Genomic DNA, 7,168 nt, shown 5'->3' on the forward strand with positions numbered 1-7,168 from the left:
CCCACAGTGCCGGTCTTCTGAAAAGATTTGTCCGAAGTTCAGTACGCTTTAGAGATACTTAAAAGAGATGAAAAAGAGATGTACACTTCACGTTACATTTTCTGCCAAAGTAATGTCCTTGACAGCGCTGGGCTAATTGTGAGAACCAGCAAAGTTAACTTGTTTGCTTTGTAGTCCCAAATGAAATATTTTAAAAGAAGTAAACATCTAAGAAATAACAAATACATTCATCTGTTTACTTTTACTTTCTGTACTCAATAAGTTAGGAAAAAATAATTCTATTTAAAGGAATTCACATTAAATCTTTTAAAATGTTCAAACACCAAAACCCAGTTGTTCAGAGAATTAATATAAGGCAATATCTGGGTATAAGATTTAAAATAAACACATTTTCTGTGTAGAAAGCTTATTGAAAACTTACTCATTCTCTGAATGACTGAAATAAGTAGTATGTGTTGGGAGAATAAACTCTAAAGGTTTGGGGGTTTTGTTTTTTGGGGGTTTTTGGTGTTTTTTTTTTTTTTTTTTTTTTTTTAAAGTCTTACCTTTCTCCTTCCTCCATTCAAAAGAAATGTGTTGTAGAAGCTATGGTATACTACCTTGGTTATTCTGCTCGGTGTTTTGTGAGGCACTATCTAAGGCCACCTAAGATGCATTGTACTCTTTAACTACAGTGTGTTGTGGTAAAATATGGTTATAAAAAGAAATCTGAATATTCTTACTCATGGTGTTCTGGATGTACTGGTCTCATTCACATGTTCTGGAAATCTGCCAGTACAGCAGTTGCTGCAGGCCTTACCACAGAAATGCCCTACACTTGAGTTCTGTGTTTGGTTTTATATTTAGCATTTAGTTAATTCCCTGCTACCTGTATGTCCATCCAGACTTACAGGTTAGGTGTCCATGATAGATGGTTTTTATAACAAAATGCCTTTCTACTACTTATGTGAACAGTTGTCATTGTGTTTGGCTCATGAGGCACTATTTAAAATGTTTTTAATTAAAGTTATCTTATAGCACTTAAAATTGTTTTGTATAAAATTTGCTGTAAAGATTTGTAATATGGTCAAAGGGCTCTTTCTCCTTCATTACCATTTTTTAAATTGTTTTAAAAGCTAGAAGACATCTTGTATATATTCTGTATATGTATAGCAGCACATTTCATTTATGGAAATATGTTCTCAGAATATTTATTTACTAATATATTTATCTTAAGCCATGTCTTATGTTGAGAGTGTGTGATATTATTGTAATAATCATTGAAAATCACTAACATGAGGCCCTGTAAATACATAATTGCACACAAAGATTTTACAATACTTGCCGACCAAAAATGATTTAAGAAAAGTTGTAGTTACCTGCAGTTTTGTAAGAAAATGTACAAATGTCTGTATTTAAAAAAAAAAAAAAAAAAAAAAAAAAAGGCAAAACCACACAAAAATACAGTTTTATTGCATATACATGTAGAAGTTGTCCTTCTTGTTTTTGGGGAACGGATGTTGGATAGCTGTGCTCCTCAAAGTATAGTCCTATTTTTTAAAAATAATTTATAGGTAGATATGTATATACATACACCCAGAGATCTGAACAAAAATGACGATAAAAAGTTCAGAAGCGTTTTTTTTCTGGAGGCAACTCATAACATTCTGTCTCAGGACCATTCACCTTTCAGCAAGTGCCACAGTTAAATGTCCGCCAGAAATTAGCTTTTTTTACCTGGTGTTGTGTGCAGTGCAAGTGCGGTACTTGACAGTTTTAGCTGCCTTCCTAATACTGTCCCCAGGTAGTCTCACACAGTGTCACATGAAGGCTGCCTGTTGCTTCTGCATCACTGGTTGCACCTGGCTGATGTTGCTGTTGAGAAAGGCAGAAGGTAGATATATTCATTGCAAGGAAAAAAAAATACATAGGAAGGAAGATGAAGATGTAGGGCACAGAAGGAAAAGTGAAGGGTTAGGCAAGTAGTGCACCGCAGTATGCTGTGGAAGAGACAGGGTGAAGAGCTCTGCCAGGGGAAACAGGGAGAGAAATGCAGTGAAGCTAAGACTGCAGTGTAGCAGTCCATAACTAACAGGACAGCACTTGGGCCTTTATAGAGTATGCAGATTATGTGAGGGGTTGAGGTGTGCCTGGAGGCTTTCAGGGGCACCCCAACCCCTCACACAACCTGCCTACTGTATATGAGGAATGACACATCTGCTGGAAGACATCCTCATTTATGTTTGTAACCTGCCTGTTCCTTGCAGCAGGGAAACTTAATTCTGGTTTGATTTCAGGTAAAAATAATTTATTGTCCTGAACTAAAACTTTTTCAGGACCTGAGCCAGGATGATGCAGGTGAATGTGACTGGATAAATCCTAACTTCAGTAGTCAAGCTGGATCATGAAATCACTCATCCCACTGAAGTGAAAAATCAGTGCTGTGCTAGCCTTTTTGTCAGCAGAGGGCATAATTTGACCAAAGATGTTCACGCAGAAAACAAAAGAGAGGGGCTTGGAGGTATGTGGATAGCAACCTGCATGTGTGTGTGCACACATGCATGTAGGTATTTATGTAATATATGTTATATATTATATGTTATTGTGTAAACACCTTGCCTCTGTACATTATTTATTTCCCATCCAGTGATACAGGCATACACACACAAAATCCTTTCCAGCCTCCACCTCATTTCTTCCTTCCTCCAAAGATTTTCCCCTGGTTATCACCTGAGCTTTCCCTGCCTCTCATCCACGTTCAACTGCACTGTAATTCAGTCACCTCAGAATTCATCCAAGAAATGAGTCTTACTTATCTCCAACTCCCTGTTTCATATCTGAAAACTCCATGTTTGAGATGACAGACTGTTGAACTGAAGAGTATCATTTTGCATGGAATTCTTTCTAGCATATAAGGATCAGTTATCATCCTCATCTCAGGTACTACGGGAAAGCCTGGTCTGTCTGAGAAGACAGGCACAATAATGGAAGAGCAGCAGGCAGGAGGGAGTTAAGCAGCACCAGCGAGTGCTTCCCAGTCAAAGTATGTACCCTTTTTTTGCTTGGTGAACACAATCTTGGCAATTGCCAATGATTCTAAATACACGTTTTATTTGCAAATCAGTTCATTAAGCAGTTGTTCTTAAAAATAACACGAACCTTGCCATATGTGTCTTGCTGATATGCCTGTGTTGATGGGTCACATCTGAGGCTCCTTCCTCTTCCTTCCTTGCGCCCCCATAATTTGCTATTGCTGACTACTGTTTTGTTTTCTCATTTCTTGTTCTGAAGAAAACAGTGAAGTGATTGTGCTTTTAAGAATAGGACATACCTTTACGCTTGCTGTCCCACAAAACAGTCAGCCCATACTCTCCCTCTTTGAGAAAGACAGTTGTGGGCTGTTGACTGAACTTGAATGTGGCACTTGTTTTGTTTTGGTTGGTTTGTTGGGTTTTTTGTGTGTGTGTTATTCTGTCTCTGTTGTGGCTTTTTTTTTCAATGACTAAATGTAAACATTTTCTATCAAAAATGAATATTTTTCTATTTGGCAGGGGGAGGTTCTTTTCATTGTTGAGGGTCAACAATGAAGGAGTAAATCTGTGGCAAAATGAGTCTAGGCACCAACCTCCATATAGTAAAGCAAGAAAAGCAGGAGCAGACTATTAATGAGATTGCACATTATGGTTAACACTTGGTGTTTCTGTAACACTATCTCATTTTTGCTGTAGCAATATTGGGTGCATCTGTCAAATCCTATGACAGCTGTTAGGTAACATTGGTTGTACTTGTGTAGCATGATGAGTAAAGTGTCCTTAAAAGGATGACCCTGTTTGTACTGTGTGGAGGCAGCCTAAGTCTAGCCAGGGAGAAAACAGCATAACTGAAACAAGATATTTTATCTTGCTATGGAAGCCCTGTGCTCCTGTGACTTAAACACTTCATAGAAAAGTGTCTCTTTCAGAATAAAGGATACATCTCCCTCATGGGGAATGAAACTGTTGCTTAGGAAACAACAACAAAAAAGGCAACAGTTTGCAGAATAAACAGAAGTGTAAGGGGAGTCTCATAACCTGAATGGCAAGAAAGGAAAGCTGAGTAATCTCCCCTGTGTAAGGGGAGGCCAATCCCTTGTGACAGTAGTGGTTCTAAAGGAAAATGAGAGTTTGAGTTCTGACATGAAAAGCTGGAGAGTTTTGGTATCTGACACTGGTATTCAGACATTTCCGTAACTGTAGCTGAAGATTTGAGTGTGGCATTGTTTTGATTAGAAGGAGGAATTAATGAAAGAAAAGATGAATCTAGCAGGAAAGTGGAAAAAGCATTACATGTTGCTGCAATTTGTACAGAAAACACTGAAAGAATTGTTACAGTTACTTCTAACACTGAAAACTTCAACTTGCTGTTACCTCAGAAATTGTTTCTCAGAGCAATAACCTATTTTCTGTCTGTAATCATTCTCAGCATTTTCAGCTCAAATATTCTAACCTCCACAGTGGACAATCCTGCTGTAATTTGCTGGTGAACTGCAGTAGTTTCTGCCTCCCTTACTCAATGCTTGTCTATACTTTAGTGATACTAACTGAACTCCTTCTGCAGAAATTAACTGTACTTATTCTTTTATAATCATTACTTACAGCCAGTTGGTGAATGCAGGATGACCACGTATAAACACAGCACATATTTCAGTGGTGAGTCATTTCAGGTTTGATTTATTCTGCTTTCTTGTCAGTCTTACTTGGTTTATGTGATGGCCATAGGATTTACAAATTTTCTTAAGACTGAAATTCAGAATGCCAAATTTCATCCCAAAGCACAGGTGCTTGGTAAAGTTGAGAAAGTATGAGTTGCATGAAATGTATATGTGTCAGGGGGTGTGTTGTTATAGAAAAAGTGGTATGGTCTGAAGGCAATTATATTTTTCACTCTCAAGATCTCAAGGTAGCAGAATGATAAGGTTGTTTGTAAGCGTCTCAAGTAATATTCAGGTGAAACTATCACTGGACTGTATTTATTTCATTGGAAGATTGTGAAAGATCATCGCTTCAAGGTATTAAGAACTAGTTCAACAAGTATTTGTCAGGAGTTGTTTTTGTAGTTCACCCTTCCTTTAGGCAAAGTGATGTTCTAGAAAAATCTGTTGATGGTCCTTCCCACCGCCTGAGAGGGCTTGTTAAGCAGATGAAACTGGAACAGCTAGTCATGCTTATTCAGTGGCCGCCAAGTGTCTGCTGATGTGTTTGGCCTCTAGTCATAAGGGCCAGATCCAGTAGTTTCCAGGACTATCACTAAAAATCTCCCATTTATACTATTGTCAGGGGAGCTTGGAATACAGAGACTGTAATTCTGCAATACTACTGGGTTGTCTGCATGACCAGTGCGATAAACCTCCTCAACACTGCTAGCTGTAGGAAATCTGGCAGAAGCAAGCCCTAAAAAAGACTATGTTAATGCTTGATTGAAAAAGCAGATGACATGTTTGATGTTAAAATGGTCCTGGGAGTATAGCCACATGAATCTGCAGAATCTGATGAACAGCCTAATACAATTACAAGCTAGAAATGAGATTCAAAGGAGGAAAGTGCATCTTAAAGCAATTGTTTCATCAGCATCTAATCTGCCACAAAGTTACACTCTTCTCAATGTTCTTCTATCATATATACCAATGAATTATCTTTGATTTTTTTCTATGGTTACACTGTATAGAAAATTTATTTTTCCCAGAGTGTAAACTAACATTTCTTCTTCCTACAAAATGTTTGGAAGATACAGGCATAATATGCTGTATTAAATAATGTATTTCCTATACATATATAAATATATATATTACTATGATAACATATCGCACATTTTTAAATAACACAATCTCTATTTCCCTCCATCATAACAATATTAAGAAGACAAAAGTACATATAAAATCATTTAGTCAACAAACTGAACTACTTTTAAATGTCGATTTTGAATTAGGGAAGCCACTTGTCCAGCTGGCCCCCTTCCACCTGAGGTCCACATATACTGTAAGCTATTGTAACTGACATGCTGCATAAAGTAAGGAGGCAATTACAAATTGCTACAGTGGCAGTGCCAACGTAAGTACTTACTGCCCCTGCTTCTGGGGCAGACAACTGTCTTTTTCCTATGTCTTATTGTCTACTTAGCTGTGTTAGCTCATCTCTCTGTGCAGCCACCCAATAAACAAGATCAGAGAACTTAACTCTGTTAGGAGTAACTCAGGGAAGAAAAAGCGATGGTAATTTTTAACCTTATGAGTTTATTGCACCACCACACAGCTGGTCGTACCAACACAACAGAGTGAGGAGGGGGCTGGAGCAGGGGCTGGAATGTGTGTGTATATGAGGAGGCAGCTCCTCCTGATGGTTTTGTTGTCAAAGCAGTTGCTTTTGAAATTGCGGCCAATTTCACATTTGCAGCCAGTCCAGCCTGCTGAGGGAACTGCTAGGTAGGAGGTCAGAAGGCCATTCAGATACAATTCCAAACAAATTATTCTTCTGCAGTTATTTTTACTTGGTTGAAGAAAATGCTGTAAACACTAGATCCTGAGGTGTCTGTGCCTTCCAGCTGTCAGCACTCAGCTGCTAGTGTTGTAGGGGCATTTCTGTATGCTGAATCGTGGGATTACAACAGTTGTGCATGTCACACTTTTCTTCTTTCTCTCCCCAAATCCTTATAGGAAAGTGCTATGTTAATGGATACCATATATGTTGGCCATATATCACCGTGCCACTGAAGTGTTTGTACTAGGAGCTCGAGTGACCATAACACTTTCTGAAAACATCCACAGCAGAGATCTACTTGCTCTTTATAGTCTCAGGCTTGTATAGTAAGAAGTGCTATTTAAGGGACCCTGTCCATACATTTCTATCTATTGCTCTGTTTCCTAGTATTAAAGGTATCTAAATCAGACAATCTGAAAGATTTGGGGGGAACATAACAATTTCCTCTACACTTTTATTAGTGTGTTTACCTGTGCACTGTCCAATACCTTAGGCTTAGTCATGTTGATTGTTGCCATGGCCAGTTAATCTGCTGTAACTGCTGTTTTTACAGGTCTTTCATACAGAAATTGGATAAACATTCCCTAAGAAAGGTCCACGAACTACAGCTTTATTATTTAAAAAAATAGTTCAGGAGCTAAGGGACCAATACAAAATCTCAGTTTCTAAATTCTCTA

This window comes from Antrostomus carolinensis, unplaced genomic scaffold, assembly GCF_000700745.2.
Source record: "Antrostomus carolinensis isolate BGI_N321 unplaced genomic scaffold, ASM70074v2 scaffold50612, whole genome shotgun sequence".
NCBI lineage: Eukaryota > Metazoa > Chordata > Aves > Caprimulgiformes > Caprimulgidae > Antrostomus > Antrostomus carolinensis.